Genomic DNA, 21,216 nt, shown 5'->3' on the forward strand with positions numbered 1-21,216 from the left:
ATAATGTGCAAAAAAGAGTTTAGTCCAGTGACTGGCACATTAATGCTCAATAAATTTTAGTTATTGTTATAATAATTAATATTATGATCATGATTATAAAGGGTCCTCACAGGAAAATTTTATTTAAAAAATATGCATGTATTTTCTTGTCTTTAAATGTAAAAGACAATGTTAAATGTAAAACATAATGTGAACACTGAAAGAGTTTCACATAAATTAAAATTTGAATTTGAGTAATACAAATTCAAAGACTGTTTTTGGGGGATTTTCAAGTCTTATAGAAAGACAATCTAGTGGCTGTTTATTTCTTTGAAGTATAGGGTCTATTTAATGGTTGAAAGTTATTTTGTGAAGTTATTTATCCTTTATACTACTGTTCTACCTCTCTATTTTCAGTGAATCAAATGAGTTATTGATTATGGAAGAAATCAAATAGAGATTTTTCATATTCATGTTTGGTCTGAAAGTGTTAATTAAAAGAAAGGTCATTTAAAAGGGCACCTGGCTGGCTCAGTTGGTAAAGCATGCAACTCTTGATCTCGGGGTTGTGAGTTTGAGCCCCACCTTGGGTGTGGAGATTACTTAAAAATAAAATCTTTAAAAAGAAAAGGTAATTTTATTTTATTTTTATTTTTTATTATGAAATTTATTGTCAAACTGCTTTCCATACAACAGCCAGTGCACATCCCAACAGGTGCCCTCCTCAATGCCCATCACCCACTTTCCTCTCCCTCCCACCCCCCATCAACCCTCAGTTTATTCTCAGTTTTTAAGAGTCTCTTATGGTATGGCTCCCTCCCTCTCTAACTTTTTTTTTCCTTCCCCTCCCCCATGGTCTTCTGTTAAGTTTGTCAGGATCCACATAAGAGTGAAAACATATGGTATCTGTCTTTCTCTGAATAGCTTACTTCACTTAGCATAACACTCTCCAGTTCCATCCACGTTGCTACAAAAGGCCATAGTTCATTCTTTCTCATTGCCAAGTAGTATTCCATTGTGTATATAAACCACAATTTCTTGATCCATTCGTCAGTTGATGGACATTTAGGCTCTTTCCATAATTTGGCTATTGTTGAAAGTATTGCTATAAACATTGGGGTACAAGTGCCCCTATGCGTCAGCACTCCTGTATCCCGTGGGTAAATTCCTAGCAGTGCTATTGCTGGGTCATAGGGTAGATCCATTTTTAATTTTTTGAGGAACCTCCACACTGTTTTGCAGAGCAGCTGCACCAGTTTGCATTCCCACCAACAGTGCCAGAGGGTTCCCGTTTCTCCACATCCTCTCCAGCATCTATAGTCTCCTGATTTGTTCATTTTAGCCACTCTGACTGGCGTGAGGTGATAGCTGAGTGTGGTTTTGATTTGTATTTCCCTGATGAGGAGCAACATTGATCATCTCTTCATGTGCCTGTTTGCCATCTGGATGTCTTATTTAGAGAAGTGTCTATTCATGTTTTCTGCCCATTTCTTCACTGGATTATTTGTTTTTCAGGTGTGGAGTTTGGTGAGTTCTTTGTAGATTTTGGATAGTAGCCCTTTGTCTGATAGTCATTTGCAAATATCTTTTCCCATTCCGTTGGTTGCCTTTTAATTTTGTTGATTGTTTCCTTTGCAGTGCAGAAGCTTTTAATCTTGATGAGGTCCCAATAGTTCATTTTTGCTTTGAATTCCCTTGCCTTTAGGGATGTGTCAAGTGAGGAATTGCTGCGGCTGAGGTCAGAGAGGCTTTTTCCTGCTTTCTCCTTTAGGGTTTTGATGGTTTCCTGTCTCACATTTAGGTCCTTTATCCATTTTGAGTTTATTTTTGTGAATGATGTAAGAAAGTGGTCTAGTTTCATCCTTCTGCATGTTGCTGTCCAGTTCTCCCAGCACCATTTGTTAAAGAGACTTTTTTCCATTGGATATTCTTTCTTGCCTTGTCAAAGATTTAGTTGACCATACTTTTGTGGGTCCAATTCTGGAGTCTCTATTCTATTCCATTGGCCTATGTGTCTGTTTTTTTGTGCCAGTACCATGCTGTTTTGACGATTACAGCTTTGTAGTAGAGGCTAAAGTCTGAGATTGTGATGCCTCCCACTTTAGTCTACTTCTTCAGTAAGAAGAGGTAATTTTAAAGATTGCATGAAAACATTAAGAAACCATAGTGCCCTTTTCAGTGTTTTCCTCCCATTTCAGTTAATATTCAGAAGGGATGGCTGTGTTCTTAAGGTGGATGGCCACAAACAGAGAAGAAGAGATATACATACATATTTAATTCTAAAGTGCTGACTTGTGCTATGATAGTAACAGGAATCATGGCTTTGAGAGTACTGACTGGGTAATGACTCCTTCTGCTGGATGAAGCTGTGCTTTGTGGCTACACACACAGGGTGGGAAGGTCCCAGAATTCTGTGCTCCATAGACAGGAAATGTGGCATGGAGGTTAGAGCAGGGCTCCAGACTGCCTGGGTTTGCATTGAGCTGTGCTGCTTAGTGGCTCTGTGACCTTAGGCAAGTTACCTAACTTCTCTGTACCTTGGTTCCTTTGTTTGTACCATTGGGATAAGAGTAGTACTTACCCACCTAAGGGTATTATAAAGATGCAGCGATTTAATAGCTTTAAAGCACTTAGAACAATACCTAACATAGTAAGCAGCCATAAATATTATTCTTATTTTTTTTTAATTTTTTTAATGTTTATTTATCTTTGAAAGAAAGAGAGAGGCAGAGCATGAGTGGGAGAGGGGCAGACAGAGAGGGAGACACAATCCAAGGGAGGCTCTAGGCACTGAGCAGTCAGCACAGAGCCAGAAGCGGGGCTTGAACCCATGAATCTTGAGATCATGACCTGAGCTGAAGTCAGACGCTTAACTGACTGAGCCACCCAGGTGCCCCTTCCATAAATATTATTCTTATGATCCTGTCCTCCTCTACACAACTTCTATATTGCCCTGTGGCATTTGCCTTGAAACCATAATGTTGAATACAGCTATAGAAATACCTGGAATTTGTTGATTGTCGTTATGGAGAGGAAATCCCAGGATCTCTTAAGTTTTCGTGCTCCAATCTGAGTGGAGAAGCAGGATGCAGATAGAAGGTAAGGAAAGTGGAGAGCATTTGCTGTGCATCAAGATGTCAGGGCTAGTGACTATCTCTCTAATGAAGAAAGGCACTCTTTTATTTAGTATACTAAATACAATCTATTATAGGCATTCATAAGATAGCATTAAAATCCATTTATGATACCCACAGGCTACTGCGTTATGCAGGTATCTGCTCACATATTGCTTTGTGTAACTGAATAATGAAGCACTCATTCGATTTGCAGACTCGCAGTGCAGTGTATTTAGGGATTAGCTTAATGTTTCATCACTGCTTGTTATGAAAAGGGCAGATAATGGAAAGATCGCCCCGCTGCCTCATAGCAGAAACCTCTCCAGTGATAGCTGAATGAGGTACAAGCTCATTTGGAAATCCAGGTAATTTTCTTCTCCTTTCTTACTTCCCCTTTTCCATGAGAATTTCATCCATTTCCTTTGTGCTAGCTGTGGCAGAGAGGTGTGGGAAATTAAGTGTGAAGTTAAGATTTCTGGCCTCAATTATTGTCTCAGAATTAAACAGCAGCCCTTTAACTAGAGAAGTATCTGCAGAACCAGCCCATGAACATCAAGCACTGACATTGTCCCTGTTTTGAAGGTGCTTTTTGGTAACACAGCAAAGTTGAGACCTAAAAGGTAATACAGAATACTCGCTAATAACCTCAGTATTGAGGTAAGAGGGAAAAATTCAACAGCGGTCTTCCTTTCTTAAGGAAAATGCCAATTTCTTGGTGACTTGAAAAATAATCCTTAGATTTAATAAAGTACAACTTTTTTTTTTTTGCTCAACTCATACTTCAAGCGAATATTTAAAAAAATATGTATTTATTTATTTTTGAGAGAGACAGAGTGCAAGAGGGGAGGGGCAGAGAGAGAGGGAGACACAGAATCCGAAGCAGGCTCCAGGCTCCGAGCTGTCAGCACAGAGCCTGTTGCGGGGCTCAAACCCATGAACCATGAGAGTTGAAGTTGGACGCTTAACTGACTGAGTGACCCAGGTGCCCCAGGGGAAATTATTTTTAAGACTCTAGTTACATAGTGTGTTTAGAACAAGATTTGAAATAATAACATCTTAGATTCGTGTAGATCACCCTGGTGTCTATTAGCTACACCACTGGAGAGAATGTAGCCTTATTGGCAAAGGCAGCACCGAATATTTAAGACATGTAGTTAGGGGTTGAGTGGTACTAAAGTACACCTTCATTCAAAGCCATTGCCAATATGACCTTTTTACTCAGATGCAAGGGGAAAGACGTGGGCTTCTCTCTGTGTTCTGGCTATTCCTTCAAGTGGCCCCTTCAGCAGGTGACCTTTTCCTGAATGGAGAATGAATCAGACCCCAGGATGGTTGTGAGGATAAAAGGGACGGATCCATGTGTGGGCCTATTGTTTGCTGCCACATGTGCTAACTCATCTTATTCAAATTCTTCTTTTATTCTGGTAAAATATACATAACATAAAATTGTACTATTTTAACCATTTTTATGTGTGCAATCCAGTGGTATTAACTACATTCACATTGTTGTGCAACCATCACCTCGACCCATCGCGAGAACTTTCTCATCTTCTTAAACAGAAACTCTGTATCCATTGAACAATAACCCCCCATTCTTCCCTCTCCCCAGCCCCTGGCAGCCACTATTGGATTTTTAGTCCCTGTAAAATTGCCTATTTTAGAAACTTCATATAAATAGATTCATACCATATTTGTCTTTTTATGTCTAACTTCTTTCTTTCTTTCTTTCCTTTCTTTCTTATTAAATGTTTTAAATGTTTATTTATTTTTGAGAGAGAGGGGGAAGAAGGGCAGAGAGAGAGGGAGACACAGAATCTGAAGCAGGCTCTAGGCTATAAGCTGTCAGTCAGCCCAGAGTCTGACACAGGGCTTAAACCCATGAACTGTGAGATCATGACCTGAACCAAAGCTGGATGCCCAACCGACTGAGCCACCCAGGTGCCCCTAGCTTCTTTAACTTAATATAATATTTTCAAGGATTATCCATGTTGTAACATGTATTAAAATGTCTTTCCTTTTTAAAGGCTGAATAATATTCCATTGTATGTATATACTGTATTTTGTTTACCCATTCATATGTTCATGGATATTTGAGTTATATTCTTAAAAGATTGCGTACAGATGACCGGAAAATTTACTTGGGGTCCTCTGGAGTAAAGCCCTCAATGTTGGTAGATTGCATTTGCTTGTAATTCTTCCTTCCCTCCCCACCATTACCATGGTCCACTATGTGGAATGTATGTCACCACCCCATTGATGTTGGGCTTTACCGTGACTTGTTTTGGCTAAGGAAAATGTGCAGAAGTTTCAGTGTGCCTTTCTGAACCAAGGTCTTAAGAGGTATTGCATGTTTCTGTTGACCATGTTGGGTTTCTGCCATTGCCATTAAAACAAAAACAAAAACAAAAACAAATATGGCCTGTAAAGCCAGTGGTCCCATAGGTAGGAGACACATGTAACAGACCTGAACCAACTCACAGCCTGGAGCCAAGGCCAGCCAATCCCAGCAAAGTCTAGCATAGATAATTATTCACAGACTTGTGAGTCAGAAATATATTATTATTATTTGAATCCACTGAGTTTGGATTCTTACATAGATTTATTTCAGCAATAGGTGACTAATTCAGGCCTTGGTGAGAGAAGGGGGAAGCTTTTCCCCCATAATTCCAGGGCTCACTGCAGGTTGTGGGTGGGTAGAATTCTCTCCAGGAAAATGTCTTCCTGATCTTGACCCAGCTTAGGGCAACCTGGCTCTTCTCAGCCCTCAGAAACAAATTGACAGTCTAGGATGAGATGGGTACTGGATCCTCAGGTTGTTTCCTTGCTCTTTTAATAAACGGAGTCCTATCTGGGTTTTTCTCAATTGCAGAGGCTCTGGTGAAGATGGTAACCAGCCTATTTAAGGGGATTAGATTTCAGGGCAGAAGTTTTCATTGGCTTGCACTCCTCCAAGCACTCTACTCTTTCACTTATTCTGAGCTGAATATTCATCATATGTGAGGCTCCTTTCAGCTTTCTTCTTCATTCTCCATCCTTTAGCTCATGGTCTTCAAGCTTGTATTTTCTTTAAGGTAGCATTGCCTTTAAGGCCACTTCCCAGTTATATGTTGGTGGACCTAAGCCATCCAAAGTATAAACCAGGGGGCATGCTGGGGTGATGTCTGGCAGAGGGTAAGACTGCCTTCTATTGCCCTATGACTACTGCTTACATGGGGCTGTGTCATGATTCCTGATTATGAATTGAACATGGGTGGACCAAACTCATTGCTTAGAAAATATTTCAGATGAAATAAACATAGGTAATTTAAAATATGAGCTTTTATTTTTATTTTTTAAGTTTATTTATTTATTTTGAGAGAGAGAGAATGGGTGGAGGAGGGGTAGAGAGGGAAGGGGACAGAGGAGCTGAAGCAGGCTCTGTGCTAATAGCAGAGAGCTCAATGTGGGGCTCAAACTCAGAAACCATGTGACCATGACCCGAGCCAAAATCAGACGCTCAATTGACTGAGCCACCCAAATATGAACTTTTTAGGCTATAGTTTATTTATTATTATTACTTTGGGAAAAATGAGTTGTTAATACTATTACTTTAAAAATTGCCACACACTTTCCTCATTCTTGCCCCAAGGCCTTTTCCTTCCTCCTCTTGCCATCGCTGCTCACTTTTCTAGTCGCACGGGCATGCAGTTGTATTGTTCCTGAAACATTGGCCACCGGAGATATGAATTATGATTGATTTGAGCAGTTGGTAGTATGGAATTGAAAAACACAGTCCTATATGTTGATAAAATAGACACTGTTTATAACTAAAGAGTTTAGGGGTAAGGTTTGAGTTTTATCATAAACAAAACTTCCTTTGAATTCTTGCCTAAAAATTTTGACTGACTCCCTTTAAATAAAGTAAAGGACTACAGTTTAGTATTTATGTTAAAGATAATCACTATAATATTGTCTAAAAGAGAGTTGAAAATATGCATAATTTTTTGTAGGAGTTAGGAAGCCTGTCCCTGAAAGTTTTGCGTTATCCCAGCTTCTGACTTTATCTCATAACTTGAGGTTGGCCGACATTATGCTTTTAGAGATTTCCTGTCTGTGTGTTAAGGGTGAAATAAGTTCAACATTAGTACCCATTTTTCTTGAGACAAGGGAGAGAAAAGAAAGTGACATCACCTTTGGTGACATCATGCAAAAATCAACCTTCATTTTGCATTGGTTCTTGAAAAAGCCTGTCTTCAGTGAGAAGAATCTTAGAAAAAACTATGAGTAACATCATATAAAAAGCAAGTTGAGAAACTCAGGACCAGAATATGGTGTTACTTAATGTGCAAACATGGTTTGTTTAGAGGACTCTGCTGTTTAGGACACACACACACACACAAACACACACACACACACACACACACACACACACACACACACCACTGAGCTGCAAAGTGTATGTTGCCTTTTGTATTTTGCAGCTTCTGACAGTTGATGCCTCAATTTTGCTAGAACTTCCAAGGGCTTAGTTTGGGGTAAATAATAATCATTTAGTGCATTAATCTTACATTCTCAAAAATGCCATTTTGTTTCCTCAGGACAAGACTGTCAAATCAAATTTACTCATAGACCAATTTCCCCTCATGAAAATCCTGGTGGGCTGAACTAATATTTCATCAAAAAAAAATATGCCAACTGAAGTAAAGCTGTTTACAATGAGGTTGTGTCATTGAATGATGACCTTCTGCAGGCTAAAGCTGGCCCACAGGCTCAATGTTTGACATTTATACTCCAGAATATTTCAGGTTTACTTCTCCTAATAACCAAGGTAACACTGTTTCTAGGCTTTTAGGCATGGAAGGGATTTTGAGAGCCCTTTTATTGATGATGTAGGAGGACTGAATCCTTTTCTCTTCAGTGGGACATTTTGTACATATGTGATATGGATGACAATATGGATCCTGTTTGACAACACTTTTGGAGAAACAGCAAAAGGAAATAAGTTTAAAGCGGAGGATAAGAAATTTAAGTTGAATACAAAGAAGGTGCTGAAAGAACAAGCAAAGGACGTGAGAAATAGCACTGGCTTGTGAATCTCTCTCTCTCATTTTGTGGTTGCATATGTGTGGATGCTGTTTGTTAGAGCACATTACATAATCATAATGGCTGCATTTTCTTTTTCTTCTTATTCAGATTAACTCAATTCATAGTGATATAGACTAAAGAGGTCATAATAGTGAGTAAAAACTTAAACCTGAGTGAAAGTGACTTGATCCAATGATTGGGTTTGGCCCTTAGCCTTGACAGACATGGTTCTAATCCAAGGGAGTTGATTAAAAATAAATCACAAGAGACCAAGGTGTAACTGAAATGCCAATGTATTACATTCCAGTGGGAAATAGTCTTCTCTGGTGAGCAGAATGATCCTATCCTCCACCCAAGGTACCCACCTCCTAGAATCTGAACCAAATGTAATGGGAAATGTTGGCTGTCATCTTGGCATCCACCATCTCCTTATCCATTTCTAAACAAATCTCTTTTATCCAAGGATCATTCACTCCCACACATAGCCCCTGTGCCTCAGGGGAAGCTGGTTGAGACCATATCTTGGGGTTCTGATTAGTCTAATCTAGTCCTTTCTGCCTTAGTTTGCAGACAGTCTGGCCCAAATCAGTTTGGTTCAATCGGAAACAAGAAGAACTTTTCTCAGAGTTTTTGGAAATGCAGCTGTCTTGTTATGAAGCATAGCTACAGGAATCCAGCCTCTTGCTGTATATAAATGAGTAGCCATTTAGCCCGAGTTGCTATAAGGGGCATCCTACAGCCCTGAAGGGAATCGGCCTTTAGAATGAAACTGCCAGTGTTGGTGTCAAAATGGAACGATGGAAACAATCTGTGTCCTTGATGAGATCCTTGGTCAGTTAACCCTAAAGCCTTTTCTATGGCTGGAATTTAGTTTTGGTTGCCAGTATACTTTATTATTGTCACAGATATTTTGGGTTAAGTTTTCAATTTTATGCAGCTTAAAAACCCTAACAGTTATAGGGTTTGTTACCAGAAGTGGGCTCCATCAAGTAACAAATCTTAAGCTATGGAATTGGCTGAGTGTAGGAGGTAAGACAGAAGGAAGCTTGGGTTTTCTATCATTGACATGCCAGAGTGAAACATTTGTCATTTCCCCATTAAATAACATACCTTCCAGAGCTTTGGGATGAAAGGATTTGGTAGGAAAAAAAATCAAGCTATTGATTACTTCTTGCATCTTCCAATAAGATATTACAAGAACAAAATAAGACCCAGTACTCATCTTGGATGTTGCCATTGGAGGAAAATGGAGTTTCTTTTAGAGAGAAGCATTATGGGGTGCTAGATTGGTTCACTCAGGAAGTCCCTTCACTACCAGAATGAGAACCCAACCCATAGTTAGAGCAACTACCAGCAAATGCCAGCTTATCCCAGCAGAGCCACAGTCAACCCCCAGACTGTGAGCAAGAAATAAATCCATGCAGTTTTATTGCAGTTGGGGCTTGTGTGTTACACACAATTATTGTAGCAATAGCTGACTAGTATAGTGAGAATGAGAGATGAAGGAGAGGAAGCAGTTTCTTAGAATCTTAAAAAGTTACAAATTACCCCCACATTAGTTTTAGGAGTAGATGCAGCCTAAATCTATTAGGAATGTGGTGGGGGAGGGGGGCGGGAAGTAAGGTTTAGTTTGAGGGACCATTTTCCCTTTTCATGAGAAGGAGGAACTATGACTATGTTGGATTCTACCGTCAAGTTTTCTACCTATCCATGTGGATGACCAAGCCATGAAATGGAATGCAGTGGAAGGAGGAGAGGAGAAAAACGGGAGGCCCCTCAGCTGTCTCTGTCTTTGCTAACACAGCTAACAACCCGAGCAAGAAAGGGTTGTCTTTAGAAATGACATATGGCTAGGTAGGTTTTGAAAAATTAAAAATGGAAAAGGATTTCTAGTGTTTCCAGCTTATTAAGGCATAAAAACAAGAACCAATTTGCAAAGATGTGGGCAGTAGCAGAATGGATAGTGGAGGCTGATTAGGTATGTCTGCTCAGGGCGACTCATTAAAAGCACCCGACTAGAGTCCTGAAGCCGCTATAATTCCCACTGCCTCCCACCATTACCACTTTATCAGCTTCAGAGGGAAGGTCCATTTATTCTTCAAAAAGGCCCACTCCTGATGTGTGTTGTTCCCCTTTCTTGACTTGTAGAACCACACCAGGATCATTCAGTTAATTTTGGATGGAGGTGCATGGCAATACATCTCCTGAGGCAGGAGATTGAAGCTTGACCTTGCACTTCTGTGCCTGACACTTCTAGGCCTTCATCTTTCTTCGAGGCAACAACATACTGTTTATTACAGATGAGGTAAGACACCACATGCTCAGTCTCCATGTGTGTTTAAAATGTGGATTCAGCAAGTTTGTCTCTTCTCTTTGCTTTGACTATGGGGATGGGAAGGCTGCTTTGATCTTCAAAAATTATGACTATAAGTGATGCCTATTCAAATATTGGCTCAAGATTAAAACAGCGATTGCTTTTGAGTTGTTTTTAGAATCTTTCCTTTCCTAAGCCCCCTTTCTGTCTTTGGACGTGTTAGGTGCTGACCAAGTTCAAATTTCCACATGATATCTATGTATCTGAAATGTATGTGACACACAAATGCTGGGTAAATATTTTATGTTTTAGGTTTTTTTTTTCTTGCCATGAAAGTGATGCATGCTTATTACAAAAGTGCACTGTATACTGAAAAACTGTAAATAAGGAAAAATTTAAAACCTGTGGGGGCACCTGGGTGACTCAGTCGGTTAAGTGTCCGACTTCGGCTCAGGTCATGATCTCAGGGTTCGTGAGTTTGAGCCCCGTGTGGGGCTCAGAGCCCGAATCCTGCTTCGGATTCTGTGTCTCCCTCTTCTCTGCCCCCCGCCCCCATTCATGCTCTGTCTCTCTCTCTCTCTCTCTCAAAAATAAATAAACATTAAAATTTAAAAAAAAAACCTGTAAACACACTACTCAGGAATACTGCTTGCATTTATATCTATATATTTTTATAAATATGTGTATATGTAAATCTTATATATGTATATAAATCTTTGATATAAATTATTATATTGGTTATACAGCTTTGAATTTTCCTTTTTAAAATAAGCTGTCACCCTGTGAACTTGATGGTGCTTAATTCAGTGTGCCTGTTGTATTCACAGTGAGATTTATTATTTTTCCTATTGGTGCTTTATTTAAAGAGCTTTTTGTAGCCTCGTATTTTCAGTCTGGCTTCACAGTGTGTGGAGACATGCTCTCCCATGTGTGTGAATGAGTATCTTTCATTTGCTACTCTTGCCAGAGAGAATGACAAATCCAATTCTGCAGTTTAAGATTTATCTCCAAGATTGATATGTCTTTGGCCATAAACTTAAGTGCTAGGTAGTCAGGCTTCCAACACGTATTAATCCCATGCCACGTGCAGAACTGGATGCTAATTGGTTTAGAGCTTTTGGTGGATGTAGAAGGACATGGGTCCTCAAGTGACCAGCAGTTCATGAAACAGCTGCTGAGGGCAGAATGGGTTACCCTGGCTTCTGGCACTGGCTGGTTTTGTGGGGAGATGAACGGAGTAGGGTGGCCGAGCTCTGGGGTTCATCCTTAGAGCAGGGAATGCTATACTCACATGCACAGAGGCAGAAAAATTCTTTACAAGTGTAAGGAATGGCGAGCAGCTCCACTTGGCAACAGCAGAGGAGCCACGCGGGGGAGAACAGACTGGAAGCTGATTTGTTTGGAGGGCCTGGACACAGGGCTGACAAGCCTGCATTCCACAACACAGATGGGAAGGATCCCCAGCAGGTTTCCCAGCTGGGGAGTGACATAAAGACGAGGACATTCAAAGCTGATTATTTTATTGTTTGGGTGTATCTGCAGCTCCCGTTATTTGGTATGATCATTCTAAGAGCATGCTTGCTAGGCTTCTGCCCTGTCAGAGTCTGGCCATTGAAGTTGTGTGCAGCTTGTGCAGCTAGCATCATATCCTGTCCCACCAGGAAGGTCCAAGGTAGGCCAATTCCAGCCCCTTGAAATAATTAGTTCCCACTGCTCTTTGTGTACAGAACCAAAAAGATCAATTTATTGGCATTGTGGGTAATTTTCAGAGACTGCCAATAGAATGTATTAAACTAACTGGATTGTAGGAGGACAAGGGGGATTATTTTCCAACCACAAACCCAACTCAGGAGGGAGTTCTTGTCTTCCTTTGTGCTCGGAAACTAGCACAAATTTTACCATACAACGTGCATGTGCCTGCTCCCATACATTGCTGGTGGGATGCAAAATGGTACCTGTGTAGGAGAATTGGGTCATTTCTAACAAAATTACATATGCATTTACTCTTTGAATTATTAATCCCACTTCTACGAATCTGTCCCAAAGATATAATGGCAAAAACTACAGGAAGACATATGCCAGGTTGGTCGGTACAGTACATTGCAGCAAAAGATTGGAAGCAACCTGAATTCCACCAATGGGAGACTGAAAAGTGTTGGCACATCTACACACAGGAGTACTATGTAGCTATAAAGAGGAGTGAATTATAATTCTATATGTTGCTAGGAGTGGTTTTCAGCATATATTATGTAAAAAAAGCAAAGTGGAGAAAAGTGTGTTTTTTATTTAAGAAAGGGGGTTATGAATAAATATATGTATTCATATATAACATGTGTATTTACTTTCATTAAAAAGGAAGAATAAGGGGCACCTGGGTGGCTTAGTCGGTTAGGAGTCCGACTTCGGCTCAGATCATGATCTCACAGTTCATGAGTTCAAGGCCTGCATCGGGCTCTATGCTAATATCTCAGAGCCTGAAGCCTGCTTTGGGTTCTGTGTCTCCTTCTCTCTCTGCCCCTCCTCCACTCACTCTGTCTCTCTCTCTCAAAAATAAATAAACATTTTAAAAAAAGGAAAGAATAAGCCTAAAGCTAAAAAATTTTAAAAAAGAGATTACCAGTGGGGAAGGAGTCAGAAACAAGAAAATAAGATGAAAGGGAAGGGATAGAAGTGGGACTTCTCTGAATATACCTTGTTTTGTAGATTTGAATTTGGGAATGTGTAATTATTTTATGTAATTATAATACAAAATTAAGTTTGAAAAGCAATCTCTAACAATAAAAAAAATGATGTGAAACATCTAAAACAAACTATGTGACAAGTTTTTAGATAAACATACAGAGAGGAACTGTTCCATGTGATTTCAATTCAACATAGTAATTTGACTTTACGTTCCTAGAAGAATACATGCGAAGGACAGAAAGAACTGTAAGAATATTTTGGTCATGTTGGTGTTGTAATGTTGACATTGTTGTGTGTGAGGGTGGGACAAAGCAAATGTGTACTTATATTGGCAATGTTTGGGATCAGTATTTTCAGCATGGAAAAAAGGAAATACAGACGTAATATAGATAAGATTAAGTAAAAATCTTATATTTTTGAATTTGAAATGGAAATATTAGTATACACTTGTGTTGTTTTTCATTTTTAAAAAACCCATTTTCTAGTTTTGAACATGAAAAGTTCTAAAAACAATGATCAACCCAGTAGCAATGAACATCCTTGGTGTCCAGGTTTTATGGTCAAGTACCTTTTTCCATTAAAAGGAACCTGGGCTCCCTGGGAAAATAGCTGCTGCCAGAACTGGGGCAGAAAATGTACCCGATAAGCCCAGAACATCCTGTTATACTAGGAATCAAGGAAACTTTCAATGACTATTGTGGGCTTCTTAAAAGGACACAAAAGCCACTTGAGGAGGGACGATTTGATCATCAATAAGAATTGCAATTGCAATAGATCAAAACATTTATATATGTGTAATCCATGTGCTCATTCTGATTAAAAACCCCACAAAAGTCATTGGTCACCTTTGGATTTCTTTTGGATGTATTAGAGAAGTAACAAGATATTTTGAAAACCAGAATATAATGGGAAAAAATCCTGCTTTTGTCTTGTCTTCTTTACATGAAAGGCACATGGTGATAATCAAATAATTGATAAGAGCAAATTCCTCTTTAGAGAAACATATTAGCTAGTAATTGAAGGAGGAATGATAGAATTATAACACTACTCTTGCAACCTCTAACGAAATACTGACATTGATCATTAATGACTACTAACAATGCGAAAAGAGAGAACACCAGCCTTTTTTGGCCTTCTAATGGGTGATTACAACACCACCTATTAAGGATTATGGCCAAAGAATTGTAACTGAATATCATCAAGACTTTAGCTTTAATTACCAATTTATAAGAAATACAGAGGACAGAGGAACATTTTCAGGAAATATAGGAGACAGGTAAATAACATCATGAGACACAATGAGCAAAATCTAGACTGGAAAATAATATGGGGCACATGACTTAGTAATTCAACAAAAACATTGCAAGAAAAAAAGTTTGGAGAACTAAAAGAAGTAAACCAACTTCTCCATATAGATCTTATTTGGATTCTGATTCCATCAACACACTGCAAATATACAAATATGAGACAGAGAAATTTGAATATTGGCTGATGATATTAAGAAATTGTTGTTAATTTTTACTCCTGATATTGGTATTATCTTTTTTTCTGGTAAACACTGAGATATTTTGCAGGTTGTATGATAGGAAAAAAAAAATCTCAGATTCACTTCAAAATAAGACAGTATCATGCAATGGAGAGGACAATGAGTGAGGCAGGGTATGAAACAAGATAGACTATGCATTATTAGTTGAAGGTTGGTGATATGATGACTACAGGCATCACAAAATCAGGATAAGCAGGCTTAATTCTTTCAAATAAATATAAAGAATAGAACACAGAGGAAAAAAAGCAATGTCTTCATTTCTTCAAAGTTTACCAATCTGCATCAAAGTTCATGAGTAGTCTTTTAGGATTCTAAGACTCTATTATCATGTCGAAAATACAGTTGATTTCACTTTTTGGCTCTATTAAGACAATCAATTAGAACTGAGAACTTCCATAAAATATTTGAATTTTACCTCAGTATTCAGTGATGAATTAGACAATCCCAAATGTATGGGCTTACTAGACAAGGTGACATTTCTGACCGTGATGTTTATACAGAAGTCATCTCTAACATTAGAGTGCACTGTTGATAGTAGTCTAGGCTTTCGGTAAGTGTATTTGCTGCGGACTGTGGGCTTTATTTCTTGCTAAGCCTTGCTGGGTGTCAGCACAAACACTGCTCATTTGTCATCTTTTACTAAGCAAAACTTTTCCGTACAGATGGCACACACATCTACTCTTTTATCCCCGACCTTCCTGGGACCTTTGTTCCCATCAGCAGTCTTTTCCTTGACTGCCTTACTGTCATCTCAGAGAATCTACCAATCCTCTTATTTCTTCTGAAGTGCTTCCCTCTTGACAAAGCCTAGCACTTGATGACCTCAGTCCCAGGAAATATTCTTTGTGTTTGTCTTTCTTTGCCCATGACTGCAGGGCAGTCATCTGGGGAACTGTTTACGGTTTCAGATATCACCAACCACTACTGAAAAGGAAGAAAAATAAAACTCTCTTTCCTTTGAACTCTGCAGAGATATAGATATTTTAAACTCGGGAAGACAGGAAAGGAGGGCCTCACTGACACCTTTTTACCCTCATTGTCACAGTGATCTGTCTACTTTTCATTCTTATTTCAAGGTGGCTTCTGAATTGATTTCAATAGTGTCCAATTCAAGTATAATTTTATGGTAAGTAGGGTCTGAGTTCTTTTTAGAATTTTGTTAAATGGATAAATGAAAATCACCAAAGCTTACTTGGGAGTTAGATAGTTTTGAATTCACTGTGATAATTTATGCAATTAATAGATAAATCTGTGCCACCCTCCAAACAGAGATTAATTGAATTCATTTTGATAACCTTATTCTTCAGACTTCTTTGTTATGTGCAAGCACATTAATAATAGACATTAATAATACCTTGGATTTGTAAAGCGTTGCTATATTCAAACCATCTACATCGATGTTATCTCATTTTAAAAGGTGGGCCCAGCAAATATTTGAGAAATTAAGAAATTTGGATCCAAAGATATCGGAAAACTTGCCAAAGCTAGTAACAGAACACAGAATCAAGGAATGCTCTTTTATACATCTCCTTTCCTACTTCTACCCGTCCCCTCAAAAAACCCAGTATGTAGGCTTGATCCCTACTTTACTTCTTAAAGAATCAGCTTTTGGTTTTATCGATATTTTTGTAATTCAGAAAACATCCCTTTATTATCTCTCAGTTTTTGTGGAGTTTGGACAAAGCTTAGTTGAATACTTTGTTTAGGCATAGTAGGTGTCAGCTGGGCTTGTGGTCTCATCTGATGCTTGAAAACCTGTTACAAGTTCATTCAGCTTACAGACAGTTCCTCACAGCTGTAGAATTCATGGAAGCTTTCATCTTCTTTGAAGCCAGTAAGAAACTCTCTCTCTGGTGCTTCTTTTTTTTCTTTTTTAGAACTCCCTTAATTAAGTCAGGCCCACCCAAAATAATTTCCCTTTTTATTAACTCAAAATCAACCAATCAGTAATCTAATTACAGGAGTGAAATCCCACTCCCAAAAGGAGGAAGTTATATAGGGCATGTAGACCAGGAGGTGCTAAACTTGAGGCCATCTTAGAACTCTGCCAACTACAGCCTGTGTACTGAAAACTTCAAAAACATTGCTGTGAGAAATTTAAAAGGAACTAAATAAATGGAGAGGCATACTATGTTCATAGGTTAAGACTCAATATTGGTAAGATATCAATTCTTTCCAAATTGATTCATAGATTCAACGCGATCCAAATTAAAATCCTAGTGGGATTTTTGTAGATGTTGATAAACTGGTTCCATAATCCAAATAGAAATGTGGACCCAGAATAACCAAAACACATTTGAAAAAGATCAAACTTGGAGTACTAATACTACCAAATTTCAAGACTTATCAAAAGGCTACAGTAATCCAGTCAATGTGGTATTGACACCAACATCAACAAATGGAATAGAAGAATGATTCAGGAAATGGACCTGCACATGTATAGACAACTACTTTTTATCTTTACCTTCATTAATCCATTTTCTTTCCTTTTTTTTTTGCATTAATCCCTTTTCTAATGCTCTTTTTTTCTTCATGCAATGTTTCTGACCTATATAATTTTCCTTCTTTCCAAAGAATTCTTCAACATTTCTTGCAATGGTTTCATTGATTTTTTCTTTTGTTCTTCTGTTTTCAGTTTCATTGATTTATGATATTAAATTTATTGTTTCCTTTCTTCTGTTGCTTTGGATTTAATTTTTTTTTCTTGTTTCTTAAGCTTGAAGCTGGGATCATTAATTTGAGACCCATCTTCTTATAAGCATTTTAATGTTGTAAATTTCCTTCTAAACATTGCTTCAACTACATGCCACACATTTTGATATGTCATATTTTATTTTCTTTCAATTCAAAATATTTTCTACCCATGAATTATTTTGAAGAATGTCACTTATGAGGTTATTCACTTCTCGTTCAATTCCATTTTGATCAGATAACATACTTTGTACAATTTCACTCGATCATATTTTGTTAGGCTTTGTTTTTTGATCCAAGATGTGATCTGTGTTGATGAATACTCCACGTGCACTTGAAAAGAATGTGCCAGGGCACCTGGGTGGCTCAGGAGGTTGAGCATCCCACTTCGGCTCAGGTCATTATCCCACAGTTTGTGAGTTCCAGCCCCACATCAGGCTCGCTGCTGTTAACCTGTCAGTGCACAGCCTGCTTTGGATCCTCTGTCCTGGTCTCTCTGCCCTTCCCCCACTTGAGCTTTCCCCCAAATAAATAAATATTTGAAAAGAAAAGAAAAAAAAAGGAAAGGAAAGAAAAGAAAAGAATGTGTATTTTACTGTTGTTGGGTGAAGTGTGCTATAAATGTCAACTATGTCATATTGAATGACAGCACGGTTCAGGTCTTCTGTATCTGTATTAAACAGCTTGGGCTGCTATAACAAAATATCATGGACCAGGTGGCTTAAACAACAGAAATTTATTTCTCCCAGTTCTGCAGGCTGGAAAGTCCAAGAACAAGGTGCCAGCCGGGTGAAGAAGGGCTCTATTCTTGGCTTGTAGGTGTCCCCCCTTCTCATTGTGTGGTCACATGGCCTTTCCTTAGTGTATTTGGAGAGAACTTTCTCTCTTCCTCTTTTATAGGACCTTTCCTCTTTTATAGGACCTATAGTCCTTGTTAGGACTCCATCCTTATGAACTCATCTAACCTGAATTACCACCTGAAAGCTCTATGTCCAAATATAGTCACAATGGGAATCAGGGCTTCAACATATAGATTTTGGAGGTATACAATTCAGTCCCTAGCAATATGCTTGCTAATTTTCTAATGATTCTATCCATTACCGAGAGAGAAGTGTTGAAATCTCTGAGTATAACCGTGAATTTGTTTATTTCCCCTTTCGGATCTATTTTTGTTTCAGATATTTGAAACTGTATTAACAGTGCATTCATTTTGGGGCAGCTGGGTGGCTCAGTCAGTTGAGCATCTGACTCTTCATCTCAGCTCAGGTCATGATCTCAAAGTTTCATGAGTTCGAGCCCCATATCAGGCTCTGTGCTGACAGGGCAGAGCCTGCTTGGGATTCTCTCTTTCCCTCTTTCTGCCCCTCCCTCACTCACGCTGTCTCTCTCTCTCTCTCTCTCTCTCTCTCAAAATAAATAAATAAACACTTAAAGAAACAGTGCATTCATTTTTAGGATTGTTATGTCCTGTCGGTGAACTGACTCTCGTATAATAAACTAATGTCCCTCTTTACCCTGGGTAATTAACCTTGTTCTGGGGTCTTTTTCTAAATATGAATGCAATTACTTCAACTTTCCTTTGATTAGTTTGCATCATCTATCTGGTACTCTGTTCCTTCTGTTTTTCTGTTCCTCTGTGTCCCCTTTCCTGCCTGCCTTCTTTTGAATTTTTTGAATTCCTTTAATATTCTATTTTAAATTATGTCTTTTATGGCATAATGTTTGCATTAATTTTTATGGTTGTTCTAGGGTATAGAACCTTTCAATTTAGAGCTTATATATCACTACTTCAAGTAAAATGTAGAAGCCTTACAGCCATATATCTCGTTAGCCTCCCTTCTTTAAGTTGCCCTTGTCATATGTATTACATCTATACACATTGAAAACTCTACCAGACGTTATTGTAATCTTTGCTCTTCCTTATTTTTGATGTCCTAAGTTTTACCCATGTATCATTTTGCTTCTATAAAACTTCCTTTAACATTTCTTTTAGAGCAGGTCTGCTGGCAATGAATTCTCTTAGTTTTCCTTCATCTGAAAATGTTTCTATTTTACCTTCATTTTGAAAGATATATTTGCTTCGTATAGAATTCTAGGTTGACATGCTTTTCTTTCAGCACTTTAAAATGTTCCCCTGTGTCTCTGATGAGAAATCTGTGGTAATTCAAATCATCACTGTCCTATATGCAATGCATCATTTTTTTTTTCGGGTTGCTTTCAAGATTTTTTCCTTTGTTTTGTTTTCCGAAGTGTGATTATTGTGTCTCTGGTGTGATATTCTTTGTATTTTTTTAATCCTGTTTAGGGTTTGATGAACTTCTCAATTCTGTAAATTTATATATTTTATCTAACTTTTAACATTTTAGGAAATTACTTCTGTACCAATTTCCTTCTTATCTTCTGAGACTCATTGACATAGATGTTAGATATTTTGATATTGTCTTATAGGTTCCTAAGTCTGTTCACTTTTTAAAATCTTTTTCTTTAGACTGTTCTTTTGATTGGACAGTTTCTATTGACTCTTCAAGTTCTCTTGCCTTTTTCTTCATTTGTCTCTATTCTGTTATTGCACTCCATCAGCGAATTTTTTAAGACATTGTATTCTTTGTTCTAAAGTTTCCATATCTCTGTTGTCAACTTCTGTTTTTCCATTCACATTAAATATGGTTTACCTTTTCATCAGGGAGCATAGTTATAAATAGCTCTTTTAACATCTTTGATGATTTCAACATCTGAGTGATCTTGGGGTTGGTTTTCATTGGTTACTGTTTTTCTCAGAAATGGGCCACGTCTTCCTACCTTTTTATATATTGAGTAATATTGGGACATTGAGTAATTTTCCTGGAAATTTTGATATTATGCTGTGAGGCTCTGAATCTTTTTAAACTCATCTGGAAAATGTTGGTGTGAGTGTGTGTGTGTGTGTGTGTGTGTGTGTGTGTCTTGTGTGAGTTAATACACAGAATTCAGAAATCATCTTCTCCAGATTCCTTTTCTCTGGGATTCTTCTGCTTTGCCCCCCTATCCTTCCCCCCATCAATTTGCATAGATTGCTTTTCTTGGCCCTACAGCTAAGAAGATAGTGTTTTCCTTTGAGATTTTATTGCCTATGAAGCCATTGCCATAGCCCCTAACCAGTGCCAGTATTTGGGTCAAAGCCATGAGAGAAAAGAGGGAAAAAAACTTTAGGAAACTCACCCTCCCCCCCATATGGGTCACTTCTTTAATTCCTCTCCCCAGTCTGCCTGCTTTTGTTTACTTTTCAGAATCCTCAGATAGTTGCTTTTGTATTCTATCCAGAGTTTTTAGTTACAATCAATAGGCTTACTCCATCTTGACGAGGACTAGAAGTCTCTTCCACTTCACTTTTAGGAAGAAACACAAGCTTTGTATTTGCTCTATAGTCTCTTGCCAGATTCTAGGCCAAATACAAGCCCTTTAAACAAGTCATAATAGCCCTTTGTCCACTAGGAGGCAGCACTAACAAGCCCCACTTGCCCCAGGCCTCTGCAGCCTCAAGATCATGGATGTAATCTTGGTAGCCTGTGGCTTCAAAGTTTTGCTCGACACATCTCCAAAGGCAAGGGAATTAAACGCAAAAATGAACTATTGGGACCTCATCAAGATAAAAAGCTTCTGTAATGCAAAGGAAACAATCAACAAAACCAAAAGGCCACCGACGGAATGGGAAAAGATACTTGCAAATGACATATCGGATAAAGGGTTAGTATCCAAAATCTATAAAGAACTTACCAGACTCCACACCCGAAAAACAAATAATCTAGTGAAGGAATGGGCAGAAGACGTGAATAGACACTTTTCCA

This window comes from Prionailurus viverrinus, chromosome X (assembly GCF_022837055.1).
Source record: "Prionailurus viverrinus isolate Anna chromosome X, UM_Priviv_1.0, whole genome shotgun sequence".
NCBI lineage: Eukaryota > Metazoa > Chordata > Mammalia > Carnivora > Felidae > Prionailurus > Prionailurus viverrinus.